General features: G+C 43.0%; 2 protein-coding genes across 5 annotated transcripts in view; one reads left to right on the forward strand and one right to left on the reverse strand.

Annotated features, from left to right (window-relative positions):
- LOC311528327 overlaps nucleotides 1-7,910 on the reverse strand; it is an 80,819-nt gene extending 72,909 nt beyond the window's left edge. Inside the window, exons 1-2 of one of the 2 annotated variants that reach the window (XM_084643208.1) lie at nucleotides 7,865-7,910; nucleotides 6,430-6,603 (exon numbers count right to left, since the gene is read on the reverse strand). The gene's annotated coding sequence lies outside the window, so the exon portion shown is untranslated. Of the gene's footprint in view, nucleotides 1-6,429; nucleotides 6,604-6,741; nucleotides 7,078-7,864 lie in introns of those variants that run through there. The other variant, XM_084643209.1, reaches the window with a different exon arrangement.
- The window catches only part of RALB (RAS like proto-oncogene B), an 80,095-nt gene that overhangs the window by 19,309 nt on the left and 44,947 nt on the right, over nucleotides 1-15,839 (forward strand). The window contains exon 1 of one of the 3 annotated variants that reach the window (XM_084643218.1): nucleotides 7,972-8,150. The exons of 1 other annotated variant lie outside the window; for it this stretch is intronic. The gene's annotated coding sequence lies outside the window, so the exon portion shown is untranslated. Of the gene's footprint in view, nucleotides 1-7,971; nucleotides 8,151-15,839 lie in introns of those variants that run through there. One more of the 3 variants, XM_084643216.1, reaches the window with a different exon arrangement.

The following is a 15,839-nucleotide window of genomic DNA, read 5'->3' on the forward strand; positions in this document are numbered from 1 at the left end:
GAGCTAATTAGTAGGATGAATAAGGCCTGTATAAGCAGGACGAGCACTAGTAATTTATACTCACATAATTAGCTTCTAGCAGTTAGGGTTGTCATGAAAAATTAATTTCAACTCCTTTTGACAAGCCTTTAACTGTAGGCTACAGTTGATTGAGAATATAGGGACATTAGAGGAGCTGTTATACTATACTGTTGTAGTACAAGGTACATTCATTTTTAAATCATTTTTCATAATCATCAAACCTAAAGTATATCATACTTTTTAATCATTTTAGTCAAAGGGAAATGAGAAGTTGTTTGTTGGTATATTGGCTTCCCCACCAAAAGAAACATGTTGTTTCTATAGAAGAATACTGTGTAAATGAACATATGAACACTGAACAGCATTACTGGTAAATGCCCCCTCTGTAGTAAAGATGTTCTGAAGTCCAGAAGATTACCATGCAGGTTGTTTCTCCAGTACTACTTTGAACAACTGAATGATCTAAGATGAATAGAAATCATGTCACAATGGTACTATATTTATGTAGCACCTTTCGGCTACTTGAATCCCTTTATCAACTTTACTAATTGGAAAAACTACGGAAAGGAACTACTTTACCCACTGCTGAAGGGCTGTCACCTCTGGGGTGAAATGCAACTGCTGATTAACAGTGCACAACACATTACACAAGCTTATGAGGGGAAGAATCTACACCAAAGCGAATTTACAGGAAGAATTTAAGTATGCAAAATATAACAATACAAACTTGAATTTGCTCAATTCACATGGGTTAACACTTTTACTCTTGGAAAAAGTGCCATAGGATATTTAAGGACTACAGCTTACTGGTACTTGGATTCATAGCTCATGCAGAAGGCTGCATAGTTGGGAGTATGGTGCTTTCTTGAAACCTTGTTGGGACAATGATTCAGAAATGACTTAGAGAAAAGCACATCATTTACTTAATCACCACAATCACTTCCTGCAGCATCTGGGTTTTCAGGGGAGCTTCCCCAGTCAAGTATTGACCAATCCTTAGACTGGGAGATTTAATAATATCATAGTCCAGAGTGTTATTGTTGCAGGTGCAGTGAAAGCTATTGCTTCCTTTTGACTTTTAAAAAGAGTTGTATACATCACACAGGCTTTCAGCCACTGTCAGAGTAACTCTGAAGTATTGTAATGAGACCGTGACTAATACAATGAAAGAAACTAACTAAATTTAGATCCAAAAATCTATCTTGTGTAAAATACAGTGCTTGGAAAAAAGTCCTACTAGGTTTAATTGGATAAAAGGTCTCCGTGCCTCACAATATTTGCAATACCTGTTTATAAAATTAAAAAGAGAAACCTGCATTAAACATAAATAATGACATTAAAGCCAAATATGCAGGTCTCTTTTTAATGCATAACAAGCTATGGTTTTTATTTCTAGAAGAGGATATTGACGTTGTCTCTTTGTAAGAGAATAAATCAGTTTAATTAGACACTATATATACAGAAAAAGATACTCTGAGATTTCTTAATGTATTTTGCATTGACAAGGCTTCATTTTGAAATATTCATCACCTCATATTAGATGTCTGGTTGCTATCACATCCAGTTACTCATGTTATTAACTGATACATATATCAATAATGTGATCTGGAAAATTTAATTTGAGTTCCTTATTGTGGAGACTTCTGAATAAGTGACACAATTGAGATTTGATCCTCTCCCAGCATGCAACATTTTCCATACTGGTTCAAATCTCCATCCTACAACCCTTACTCAACTGAATCGTACCAATTAACTCAGTAAGCCACATTCTCAATATTGTCTGTCCACTGTTACTGAGGAAAAATTCTCCCTGCCTTCTATAGGAGTTTTTCCTAAGCAAGCCCCATTTTCATGGAAATCGATAGCAAAACGATATTTGGCTTCAATGGGATCAGGATCAGGCCCTGAGCAAGGGGGTTAAGATCAGGCTCAGTGGGACTGCAAGCATGAGTAAAGATAGCTCATGTGAGGTTGCAAGATCCAGCCCTAAATTTATCATGCTACTGATTACTACGCTGTCCTGCAGGTGCAAGATTCTTAAACCACTTGGAATGTGAAATCCCTTGCCTCACAAGCTGGGAGAGGTCATTAAGAATCTTCTTTTTACAAATTACCTTGGGGTTTTATCCTGTCACAAATCTCCACTTTAGCTGAAGCTGAAGCTGATTTTCCGTTGAAAGTCTGTTTCACTGTGATGTCTTCTGCTGTCTGTAGCAAAGAGGAAATGGCTGAGGAAATCAAACTGCCATTAACTCCTCAGAGGCCAAAAACAGTTATATTTCATATACTATGAGTTGTTTTCCACATGTAGCCACTATTGCAGTTTACTCCTCCTGGGTTTTTTGAATCCTGAAGTTCGTAGAGCATGACAGAGCCAATCCCAACTTTTTAAAGGTCCAAAATCATCTTTACAGTGTGGTTGGTAAAAAGAAAAGGAGTACTAGTGGCACCTTAGAGACTAACCAATTTATTTGAGCATAAGCTTTTGTGAGCTACAGCTCACTTCATTGGATGCATTCAGTGGAAAATACAGTGAGGAGTTTTATATACACACAGAACATGAAAAAATGGGTGTTATCATATACACTGTAAGGAGAGTGATCACTTAAGATGAGCTATTACCAGCAGGAGAGCGGAGAGGCTCTATGATGGTGTCCTCTGAATAGATATGTGGACACAGTTGGCAACGGGCTTTGTTGCAAGGATAGGTTCCTGGGTTAGTGTTTTTGTTGTGTGGTGTATGGTTGCTCGTGAGTATTTGGGGGGCTGTCTATATAGCAAGGATTGGTCTGTCTCCCAAGATCTGTGAGAGTGATGGGTCATCCTTCAGGATAGGTTGTAGATCCTTGATGATGCGTTGGAGAGGTTTTAGTTGGGGGCTGAAGGTGATGGCTAGTGGCGTTTTGTTGTTATCTTTGTTGGGCCTGTCCTGTAGTAGGTGACTTCTGGGTACTCTTCTGGCTCTGTCAATTTGTTTCTTCACTTCAGCAAGTGGGTATTGTAGTTGTACGAATGCTTGATAGAGATCTTGTAGGTGTTGGTCTCTGTCTGAAGGGTTGGAGCAAATGCGGTTGTATCGTAGAGCTTGGCTGTAGACAGTGGATCGTGTGGTGTGGTCTGGGTGAAAGCTGGAGGCATGTAGGTAGGAATAGCGGTCAGTAGGTTTCCGGTATAGGGTGGTGTTTATGTGACCATCGCTTATTAGCACTGTAGTGTCCAGGAAGTGGATCTCTTGTGTGGACTGGTCCAGGCTGAGGTTGATGGTGGGATGGAAATTGTTGAAATCATGGTGGAATTCCTCAAGGGCCTCTTTTCCAGGGGTCCAGATGATGAAGATGTCATCAATATAGCGCAAGTAGAGTAGGGGCGTTAGGGGACGAGAGCTGAGGAAGCGTTGTTCTAAGTCAGCCATAAAAATGTTGGCATGCTGTGGGGCCATGCGGGTACCCATAGCAGTGCCGCTGATTTGAAGGTATACATTGTCCCCAAATGTGAAATAATTATGGGTGAGGACAAAGTCACAAAGTTCAGCCACCAGGTTTGCCATGACATTATCAGGAATACTGTTCCTGACGGCTTGTAGTCCATCTTTATTATGCTTCTCCATGCACAAAGACGAAACAGATTTTTGTGTTGTTTTACATTGAGAGAACAACAAAGTAAGAAAGAACAAAAGTCTGCGTGAGTGAACACACTGTGTGTGTGTCTCTTCCGTCAGGGTATCTGAGAATAAACTGGCTGATAAACTCTGCACATGGGAGGTGTGCTTTTAAATGTAAGATCTAATACTCTGAAAACAAAGGGCATCAAAGCTTCATACCCACATGCAGCACAGTTCTATTGTGAAAAGTGATTCTGCTAAAAAATAAATGGCATCCCAATGTATTCTTTATCAATCCGCCTCATTCTGATCTCACCAGTTCTATACCAGTGTAACTTCCTTGACTTACAGCCGTGTTAATTAAATTATCCTGTATATGGGATCAGAATCAGGCTATGACTTTTGCTAGATTAATAAATAAAAAGTGATGGGCTTGATTCTCTCCCCTGATCCACCCTCTTTGTGCCACTCAGGTACTGCAGAACATTGACCACACATGGCCAGTTGTGAATACCCTCTGTGAGTGGAGGGAAACTCTGTGAAGGTGTAGCCAACACCCCCTCACCCACACCCCTACTCCAGTGTAAAGGACATCCTGGGAATGTAGACGGATCACAGCTAGCTGTGTTCCTTCACTTCTCAGATGTCCTGTAGTACCTTAGGAATTGTTGCCAGCTAGCATAGGTCAGAGCAGCCCCATGGTCATTCTACCCTATGCCAGGGTTGGGGCTGGAGTTGTGCAGGGCAGAGAATCAGGGAGTTGTAACTGGCTCCCACACCCTGCTATCCCTTGCACTGAGCAGCTCTCAGCAGAGGAAAGAATCTTGCACTATTTTTCTAACTGCCGGTGCCACAAACTACAACTAGCCTCTGCAAATCAAACTTCCTCAATTATAAAGGTTTTGCAGTTGCTGTTTAGCTGACAACTACACTGATGATACTCAAGGCAAGGATGATTACAAACTCATTCTTCCTAACTTGTATAATCTTCAGTGGAAACAGTGGCAAAAAATTGTTTATATCAGTAAAACAAGTATCTGTGATTCAAAGTCAAACAGGGATGAATCCTGAAGCCCTTATGTTGGCAAACCCCTACAGACATCAATGGAATTTTTGCCTGAGCTGGAGCTTCAGAATGAAGTTTAGATCCAAGCCAAGAATGTCAGGAAAACTCCAATACCTATATGTGGCACTCAAGAATTTAACACCTGGAAGGACAGTTGTTTCCGAACTTTCCAGGTGGAAGCCCTTGGTATGAATATGCTCTCTTCAAAATGTCATATGAGCTGTTACAAAATCTCAGGCTCCACAAACCAAAAACTAATAATGGCTTTTAACATATGTCAGCGACAGCAATAAACTAATGCAAGAAACGGAAATATGGAAGGAAGTTTTCTGAGGATGCAGCATTGATCCACCCAAACAATACTCAGTATTGCCAGTATTCCACTATAAGGGATAATTCCAGATGATCCCAGCTAACGAAGAGAAACTGGAATGAGACAGAAGGGCATTCATGGAACATTATCATTAAACTCTGCATGCAAGGAGTTCTGTATTAAACACAATGGCCCAAACTGAGAACTGGTATGACTGGGTGGCACGCCTATTGAAGCCAAAGGACTTGATTCTCCACTTACTGGCTCCTTCTGTAGTCATTTGCACTTGTCCAAAGTGAGGGCCAAAGGGGTGTAGAACATTGCCAAATCAGAATTCTCCACTCACACAGGTGCTGAAATTTCATGCCATTTTCTGCAAGTGTAAATGACAACACTGGGTGGGGAGAGTAAGGCAGTGGAGAATCAGGCTCAATATATTGTCTCTTCTCATTTTGCCTCCTCTACCCGGGACATCCTCCCTGAACCGATGTGCCACCCAATCTTGCCTTCAAATCCTTACTTAAAACCTACTTCTTTTGGTCAACTCATTTCACCACTAGCAAATCTAACTTACCTATCATGTTCATCACCATGATTTCTAAGTTCCTTCATACCCATTGACATTCTCCCCAGATTTTAGTTTATTTACATTTATAAAACGTCTATATATCTTACTCTTCCTTTAATTAAAAAAAAATGAGAAAACTTTTACTGCTCACTCACACAGGATATTGTTAATAATAATTATTGCTGTAGCACAAAAAGCACCCAGTCAGGTTCCCATTGTGCTAGATATTGTATGTACCTATAAGAAATACAGTCCCTGCCACAAGGAACTCACAATCTAAACATATGACAAGAGAGAACAGTTGGAGATAAATAAGCCTCCATCTGTTTGAATGTTATCTATGATTTTAACCACTCTGAGGCAGGGAATTCATTGTCTTACTGTCTGTAAAGCATCTGGGATACAGTTGGTGCAATGCAAATAATAATACAAAGGAACTTATTCTCCTCTAAATTGATGTGTAAAATTCCTTACCAAAGTACTGAGGCAAAAATACACCCTATAATACCCATGGTAACCATGCACATTATACTCGTCACAGCGCATACTGATTCAAATAAATATATCAAACAATATTCTTTGACATGCCTGGATTACTTTACAAGTGTAGATTTCCCCTTCACCTGTGTCCAATAAATAGAGGATAGATGTGGTTAAGGGTCACGTTAGCATGTAAAAATAGCAGTGTGGATGTTGCAGCTCTGATGAAGAGTGGGGCTAGTCACCAGCACCCCAACGGTTGGGTGGGCTTGAGAGCCTAAGCTGCTGCCCAAGCTGCAACGTCCACACTAATATTTTTAGCAGCTAGCCTGAGTCTACTCAGTCTGGAAGACTTGATCCCAGCTGGAGTGCAGACATACCTGAAGTCTCCACAAGGCCGGCGATGCTCTGTTTAAGCCAGTGTGACATGCTGACAACTATCTCCATAGGCTACTTCTTTAGATTAAATATGCAGGCAGTTGTAGACTGCATTGAAAAACTTTGCAAGCTGCTCTTTGGCTGCTTATCTGATTCATTAGGTGAGGATGGCACTCCTAAAAAGAGAGAGCACTTTGGACCTTTAGCAACTCTGTCCTCTCACAACAAAACCATCTCCTCCCATCCCATCACCCATCCATCCCTATCCTCTTACTACCCCAATTCAAATAAAATATACTTTATTGTCATCTTACGATGTACGAGAGAGAGAGACAGAGAAACTCTGAATGCATGTCAGTAGCATCCAGCATTGGCCCAAGACAAGGCCTCACAGCTTATTGAGTGTTTGATCCCTCTGTGTCCATTCCTGATGGGCAGTTGGCTGCTATACTGAGCAGTGGTACTGCTGCCATCTTTCTCTGCCCTCCCTCCCGAGCACATTTTTCTTCCTCTGAGGGAGCGTTTGTGTTGCACTCCTTGAGATCTCGGATGGTGAAGTATCTCTGGATTTTAATCTCTAGCATGATGGAGCCAAAAACCACCTTCCCCTCCTTCTTCTTGCCAACTCCTTCCTTTCCCAACAGCAGCCCTCCCTCAGCCACCTCCCTATACAATCCTCCCATACCAATACCAACCCTTCCACACCCCCTCCCAACACAAGCCCTGCCCCTGTCATTCCAGCACCCCCCCCCAACCCTTCCCCTGCCATCCCAACACCAGCCTCCCAACCCTCCCATCCCAGCACCAAACCTCCCCTTCCCCCTCCCATCCCAACACCACCCCTCCCCCACCTATCCCAACCCCACCCCTCCCCCTGCCATCCCAACCCCAGCCTCCCTCACCTATCCCAGCACCAAACCTCCCCTTCCCCCTCCCATCCCAACCCCACCCCTCCCCCACCTATCCCAGCACCAAACCTCCCCTTCCCCCTCCCATCCCAACCCCACCCCTCCCCCACCTATCCCAACCCCACCCCTCCCCCTGCCATCCCAACCCCAGCCTCCCTCACCTATCCCGGCAGCAAACCTCCCCTTCCCCCTCCCATCCCAACACCACCCCTCCCCCTGCCATCCCAACCCCAGCCTCCCTCACCTATCCCAGCACCAAACCTCCCCTTCCCCCTCCCATCCCAACACCACCCCTCCCCCTGCCATCCCAACCCCAGCCTCCCTCACCTATCCCAGCACCAAACCTCCCCTTCCCCCTCCCATCCCAACACCACCCCTCCCCCTGCCATCCCAACCCCAGCCTCCCTCACCTATCCCAGCACCAAACCTCCCCTTCCCCCTCCCATCCCATCCCAACACCACCCCTCCCCCTGCCATCCCAACCCCGCCCCTCCCCCACCTATCCCCGCACCGCCCCTCCCCGCCTCACCTCCGTCTCGCCTCTTTCCGCGGTTCTCCCGAGCCCGCGCCAGGCCCCGCCCATTCCAGCAGCTGCATTACGATTGACCGGAGCGCGGCACGTGACCCGGAAGCGGGCCCGCCTCCGCGCCCTGGGCGGTTGTGCGGCGTGAGCGTGACGGGAGGGGGCGGCGCGCGGCCGGAAGTGCCCCGCGGCGGGAGCGCGCAGCGGAACCCCAATGCACGGGAGCCCCTCTGGGAGGGGAGCCGCCCCGAGCCGCGGCGGAGCGGGGCCAGGAGCCGGGTGTCCGCCCCAGGTAAGGGGCGGGTCAGGACTGTCCCCCCGCCCCTGGGACCGCGCCGGGGCTTCCCAGGGGTCCGGGTCCCTGTCACTCCTGAGCGGCTGGGAGCCCCGGACCCCGCGGCTTCTCCCTGCGAGGGATGGGGGGGGACCCCCCACTTGCCGGGTCTGGCCCAGGCCCCCCTCTCCAGTGGGGTGGGGTCTCTTGGTCCAGCTCCCTCTCACACGGAGCTTCTGAGCCCGCCACCGCCTCTCGCTGGCTGCCCGCAGGAGGGGGTCGCCCCTTGCCCCCCCGGGGAGGCTGGCTTTCCCTGCCGGCAGGCTGCCCCGGCTGTGCGCTGGGGTCCGGGCCCATGGCGGACCCCCCTCAGCAGAGCGGGGGTCCCTGGCTGGGAGGAGTATTGCGGCAGCCTGGTGTGGGGGAGTGCGGGGCTGCGCCCCGCCCAGCCAGGTGGAGTTGCGGGGAGGGGTTGGCTGTAGGTCAGGGGGTGCTTCAGGAGACTCACAGCTTCCTAGAGTCCAGCGCCGGAAGGGACCATCGTGGTCATCTATCTCCTGTATATCGCAGGCCACCTTTGGAGAAGTCCTTGGCTTGAAATCCCTCCCCTGGCAGTTGTGTTTGGGGATGTCCCTGTTCTTCGGGAATGTGGGGAGGACCTTTGGACCTCTGGTCTCGGAGGTTACCCCCCCTCTCGGTTTAATTCAGAGAACTTGTATCCCTTGGGCCTGTATGAAATTCAGAATTTGGGGCGAGGTTGTCTTGCTGCCATATGTTTATGAATGCTACACTTGCTTTGATAAGTGATGCTGCTTCTTTTGAGTCCCCTGGGCATTGTGGATTGTGTTTTAGGCTGCCACTCCCATGTGTGCAGAGGTCTTTATTTTTTCCAAACTACTGTGGGTAGGCATGAGAAAACCCCTCAGAAAACTGGGCAAGATGATGTGGGAGTTTGAGATGGTATCGTCCTTACCTGAGTTGGACATCACCTGAAGGACCTTGTCTTACATGGCTGGGTTCTCTTTACCTGTTGCAGATCTGTAAAGATGCTTTCTTTCTCCCTGAAACCTTACTGGTATAGATGTTGAAAGAGGAAAAGGCAGTGCCCAAATGTAGTGTTACTTTAGAAGGGGAAGGTGAGATGTGGGGCAAACTAACCAGCCAAATTATGCAATTTAAGGGGGAGGTTAGGCTAGATTTTACCATTTTTCCAAGGGGTGGGACCTGAGGTCCTGTGAGGCCACTTGCAAGAATTAAAACAGATATAGTCAAGCCCTGCTTCATAGGCACCGACTCTGTGGGTGCTCTGGGGCTGGAGCACCCGTGGGGGAAAAATGGTGGTTGCTGAACACCCCCCACCCCCAGCACCTCCCACCCACCAGCAGGCCCTGCGGATCAGCACCTCCCCACGCCACCCACCTGCTGCAATTCACTGGGGGAGTAGTGAGGATGCAGTGCACTCTGAGGAGGGGGTAGAACTGGGCGGGAAGAGGCGGGGCGGGGTGGACTGGGGGCAATAAAAGGTGGGGTGGGGCGAGGCCTTGGGGGAAGGGGTGGGGGCAGGGTCTGGGGTAGAGCCAGGGGTCAAGCACCCCCTGGAACTTTGGAAAGTTGGCATCTGTGCCCTGCTTCCTTTTTGGGTCATGTATGTTTGGGTGGTGGAAGGGAGGCATACAGATTCAACAAGTGTTTAGGACCATCCCTGCTTTTTCTAATTTAAAGCCCAGATTTTAGATCCTTACTGCAAATATGCACAAACGTAGCATGGGGGGGGGGGTTAATAAAAACCTTTGAAATATTTAATATTTTCTGCTCCTTAAGCATCTGCTACTGTGAGAAAGACCTGATTTTTTTTTCCCCCCTTCACGAGAAGATTGGGAAGTTGTGTGACTAGTATTCTGAAATTTTGGTGGTTGACTGTATTCAGAATGCACACTGTCTGATGTTCTCTTAAATGTTCAACATATCAGTAGTTAAAGCTGTAGGAGGGACTAAGTGGTGCAGACTCGATTGTAATTGTAGATATTTCTGTAGATGGATTGACTGCCCGGCTTTGCTGATAAATGAAGCCATATCTACATTACCGGCTAAATGGGCATTACTGCGATCAGTGCAGTGGTGTCGATTTAGTGGGTCTGGTGAAGACAAGCTAAGTCCTACAGGAGAGCGCTCTCCTGTAGATGTCTGTACGCCACTTCCCTGAGAGGCAGAAGCTACCTTGATGGGAGAGTTTCTCCCATCAGTATAGGTCAACTTACAGCAGTGTCTACATGACGCTAAATTACATGGACTTCAGTTATGTAATTTATGTAAGTGAACTAGCTGGGGTGAATTTGATTTAAATCATGATTTAAATCACTAGTCAGGAACACTCGATTTAATCCTGGATTTCTACATAAAAGTGCTTTCTTGTTGGTTGTTATAACCTTAATACATATTCTTCACAACTCAGAGATAGATGTAGGTTTCATTTTTAGAAGGTACACACTATACATTTTTAAAGTGATTTCTTTAGAAAACTTTTCAGATTAGTTTTACAGCTATATCAGAAAATGAATGATTGTTTGGTAATTGAAGCAGTTATTTATGAAGTAATTGGGAGATGAACTATCGCCAGTTCAACAGGTTAATCATTAATATTTGGAGGATTTTCTTGCCATGCTGTATAAGGAGGAGAACATCACCAGACAGACATTTAAACTGTTTTATTTCACTAAAACAACAACGTTATGTATTCTGGATTTTTTTCTTCAATAGCAAACATATAATATTTTAACAAAACAAGCGTATGAATTTTTGAATTTAGTTAAACATAGAAGTTTTTTAAAATCAGGTTTGTTTTTGTTTAAATTGTTTTTAACTAAAATAGTTAAATGAAATATTTTAAAAAAATAGACTATGTCAGCCTGGTCAACATGAGAAACTTAAAATATTGGATTCTGCAGCTAACTCAGTCATCTTCACCTTCATTTTCCTGTTCATAATCTGGAAAAGGAAAACAAGCTTTCCTGCTTTTTCAGGTCTCAAATGATTTCTCAATTTTGTATGAATTAATCCAAAGGAAGAAAATATTTTTTCTACACTGGCAGAAGAAGCTACTGCTGTTAAAAGTGAGATTATCACTTCAACAGTGTCTGAATCCAAGTGCTTAAGTGACTTCCACCAGTTCACTGGTGTGACTTTCTTTAAAACATCATCAGCACACATATATTTTTGAATGGTTCTTATTCCCAAACTGGGTCTCTTTTACGGCCTTCTGCCATTATAGGTTTTCCCTTCTAGTGAGAGAATGGTATTGGTAGATCTCAAATCAATGAAGGCTACACTCAGAAAGACCTCAAGACTTCTGCAATATGCTGCTCAAACAGTTTCACTTTTGTTTCTACTGCCTGTCCCTACCTTCTCACATTTATCTCCAGACTTCTTCTCCTTGTCCAGATCTATTCCGCCCCCAACAATCTTCTATTCATTGAACTTTTTGAAACTTTGCATTTTTAAAGAGAGGTAAGGGATTGACTCTGTGTACACAAATTTGCAGAGGGACAATAGGGTTGAGGTCTGTTATTTCTCACCTCTATATATTCTTTCTTTCTTTAAAAACATTTTTGCTGTTAACAAGCATGTTATCTCTAGAGACACAAATCCACAGTTTGAGAACTGCAGAACTAAGCATCTCTGATGGTATCTTCTAAACTGAGCACTGAGTCCCATTGGGTAGATAGAAAGATTAACCTAAATAATCTATACAGAAGCCCCTGCAACCTCATAAGATTGGGTCTCTAATCCACGAACTATTGGAACTCGTTTACAAAACTTTTCTTAAACATTACATGAATATATTGTCTCATATTATAGAATTAAAATTTACAATCCCTATTCCATGATGAGATATCTTTGAGCTATAAAGATTAATTAAATCTTATTTAAAACTATCTTTAGAATGCTTTTTGGGGAAAAAAGCATTCTATCAAAAAAATCCAATTTAAAAAAATCATTGATTTTTATCCACCCTGGAACTAGCATAATTTAGATCGATTTACAGCGTTACTGTGGACCAGCCCTGAATAATGGTGTTAGAAGACTGAAGTCCAACAATTCCAAATCTGTTTTACTTATTGTCTTCTATATGGTATTAGCATATTTACTTTCCACTTTATTCATTTGTGCTGGATTGGTCAAGGACAGCGTTGATGTAAACAAAACTTGTAATCCTGAATCATGATCATCTATCACAGTCATAAAGGGAGTTGTCAGCACAGACAAGGCGTTTATAACATAAATTCCTGTAAAGACAGTTGCTTGCCTTGTCTTCTAGTTTTAAATATTTAATGAGAATTGACTGAATATTTACTTACCTGTATTACAAATAATACCTTGGATTATTTAAACTAATTAAATCTAATTTACCCATTTATTATTAGTTTTTAATATTGTAAACATTTCTCCTCTTATACAATGAAAATAGGTGAGTTTCACACTTTTCCCTCTAGGTATTATCTTATCAACTTCAATTTCAGTTTCTCATAAAATAGCACGTTTGTTTCATGCATACAGTAGGATTTTTTTAAAATCTATTCTATGGGAATAAAAATCTTGCATTTCTACTAGTCTTGGTTTTTGTAAAAGATTATTTTTACAAAACCCCAGTTTGGAGCATAATTTGACCTGACAGTACCCTTTTTTGAGTATTCCATTTGCTAATAGATATGTCAGATTTTTAACATCCGTTCAGGTGTACTGAGTGTCTGCATAAAAGAACAGTCAGCTACCGGCACTTCAGTTCTGTGCAAGGCAGTAATGAACTGGTATATCTCAAGGGATGACTACTTATATGTACATAAGTGGCATTTCATGGCTGAAATATTGAATCTGCCATCTACATTGTACTTTAGCTTTGAGAAGAGACCGGTCTTTCAAATGAAAGCAATATGGTGCAATCATTTGTTTGGGAGTCTGTGGGCTTGTTGCTATGTGAAATGCTGCATAAAAATTGTCCCTTCCTTGTGAGTCTTGCACTCTAGTCAGGCAGTGCAGAGGAGATGCTATGCAAACAGGACACTGAGTGGCCTAATAATTGAAAAAGGCTAGGAATAGAATTCTAATCCTGGTTCTAATATCCTCTGTGGCATTTGGTGAACCACATGATATTTCACTAACATTAAATGGGAATAACAACATCTATTTCATTTGGGTGTTGTGAGTTAAATTAGAGAAGGGTTGTGAACATTTTTGAGCACTAAATGCTAAATACTAGAATTTTGTTGTTGTGCCTCAAACTTGACCAGTAAGAACAGCCTCCAGGAGTGAGAGCGTAGTTCAGGTTCCACATCCATTCAGATCCTGGCACACATGAATCTGTGAACAAGGGTGCCAGTTGAGATGGCTTTTGAATGGGAACACCTGTCCACAGGTAAGTGTGCTAAAACCAGTCCACCTCATCTCTGAATTAAAGGAAATTCGGGATGGTAGTTCAAAACATAATATAGAATCAGAGCATTTCAGACAGTTCTTGTGCTGGTTCTGCTGAATTTTGAACCAAGTGTTGCAGAACAGCAATCTCCTAAATATTAAGGTTTCAATAAAGACTTTTTTTGGATCCTTAAATGTAACAGCATTACTGAGTTACTCAGATTTCTCCAGTGATTCTCAGATTGCTTGTTTTGACTAACTGTTGTTGTTGACAACTGTTGTTGTGTCCTACGTGCTAAGGGCAGAGCTAGACTTGTACTAACAAAGGCCAGATAGAGGTGCTTTTGAAACTAATAAATGATTGCCTAATAACTAATTTTCATCAAACCAGTTTGTGTGTCAACTTGAGATCCTCCTCAAATATCTCGTTCTCTTATACGCCTTTGGATTTGGCAAGGTTAAAGAAATGGAATACAGGGAGGATGGAGTGGCAGTGAATGAAATGCTTGTAAACAGCAGTAAATTGAAAACTGCTTATGCTAAACACAGGAAAGTTCCTCCCTATCTAAGGGAAATGTCTATGCTAGGGAATATTACCAAAACAAACCCAAAAAATCCCCTCTAGTGTGTGGTTGAGAACATTGTATCTGAACCATGATCCATAAAAGCTAGTAACTCAAAGATCAAAACTATAGAAGTACAGTACATAAGTGACATAAATAATTCTGGTATTAAATGAGTGTTGAGTATTTTTATTTGGATTTAAATGTCAAGAGCACATGGATACGCAACCTTTATGTGCCTTTGATATTGATTAAAAATATAACTGATTTCCAAACATAACTAGGGTTTAGCAGCTATCCAGTATAACCACACCAATTTAATCTTAATCTTGCTTTAAACTCCACACTCGTGTGTGTTGCAGTAAACCAGGATTTTATATTGTATAATGGAGGTCACAGCCCCAATACCGTTTTCAGGATTCAGGTTAGTGGGTTATGGAATATTTTGGCGTTTGAGGGGGGGGAACAAAAAGTGCATTGATTATTTATTACAGATTTTAGGTCCCAGGTTCGGCTTTCAGTAACCTTCTAAAATGAACATATGTACAGTACATAGTATCATATCAGTCTCCACTAATTAAATATTACACGGTTGACCCTCAAGTGGTGTTAAATTGAAAAACATGGGACTAAATGCCTCTGATGTAAATCAGAGTAAGCCTGTCAGTTTGAAAACAGATTATTCGTCAAAATACAGTGTAATTCAGTGTACTTCTGTGACTTTAAACACTCACTTCCAGTGATCTGAAGGAGGAGGTACCTCCCCAAGATTTTAAGGAAGGATAGAGATAAAGCAGGATTTGGTGGAGAATCATAAAAATGTCTGTTTTGTTTTTTTATTTTATTATATTTATCTGCTGCTATTTCAGACCAAATTGAAAGGTGGGATTAACTTTCAGGGATGGGATTAGAAAGTATAAGTAGGTGGAATCTGCCACCCTAAGGGAAAACTCTGTAAAGTGCAGGCTGCAGTGGCATTACATGGGATGTCAGTGTACAATGTGGTCTGACGTGACCAGTTACGCTAACAAGAAATCAAGATTTCAATAATGTCACTTTATTGTGGTGATGGACATAGGTAACATCCTTTCTGGTTATTTTAACAAATTTTTTATAACGAAACCCTTTGGAAATATGTCCATCCTCCCATCTCTTTTAAAACTGGCTTCCTATGAGTATTTCTGCTACAGCAAGAGACTCTTCCCCACTGTCCTATTTTGCTGCTAAACTTTTCACTTACTGCAAGAGCCGACATTTATCCAGATACTCCTGACAACAGGACTTTTTGGTGGTTAGTTGACTCTCCCAACAGCGTCACTCCTCCTGTTCATTACATAGTAAAATGCTTTTGCTAAATATGTATCCTTATGGGATTATCAGAAATGTCTCCCAAAAGCATAATATTGATGGGGCATTACTTGGTTTTCCTCTTCCACTCTAAGGCACTATGCACCATCTGATTTTTCCTGTTTGTTTCAGACTGCCTTTTGACCAAATTAATTTTCTAACAAAATATACAACTTTCAAGCTTGTATGGATGGGGGAAAACTTTAGGGGACTAAGTAGCATGGAGACTATTGGCTAGAAGGCTTGTGCTTATGGGAGCACAATTTAGGCCTAATGCTGCTCACTTTACTTGCATGAGTAGTCCCATTGATCACCTTTGGACAATCGCGTGAGTAAAGTGAGGAGAGTTTTGCCCTTCATCTTCATGCCCTTCTCATAGCATCTTGGG

This window comes from Lepidochelys olivacea (genome assembly GCF_965140295.1).
Source record: "Lepidochelys olivacea isolate rLepOli2 genome assembly, chromosome: 11".
In the NCBI taxonomy this organism is placed as follows: domain Eukaryota; kingdom Metazoa; phylum Chordata; order Testudines; family Cheloniidae; genus Lepidochelys; species Lepidochelys olivacea.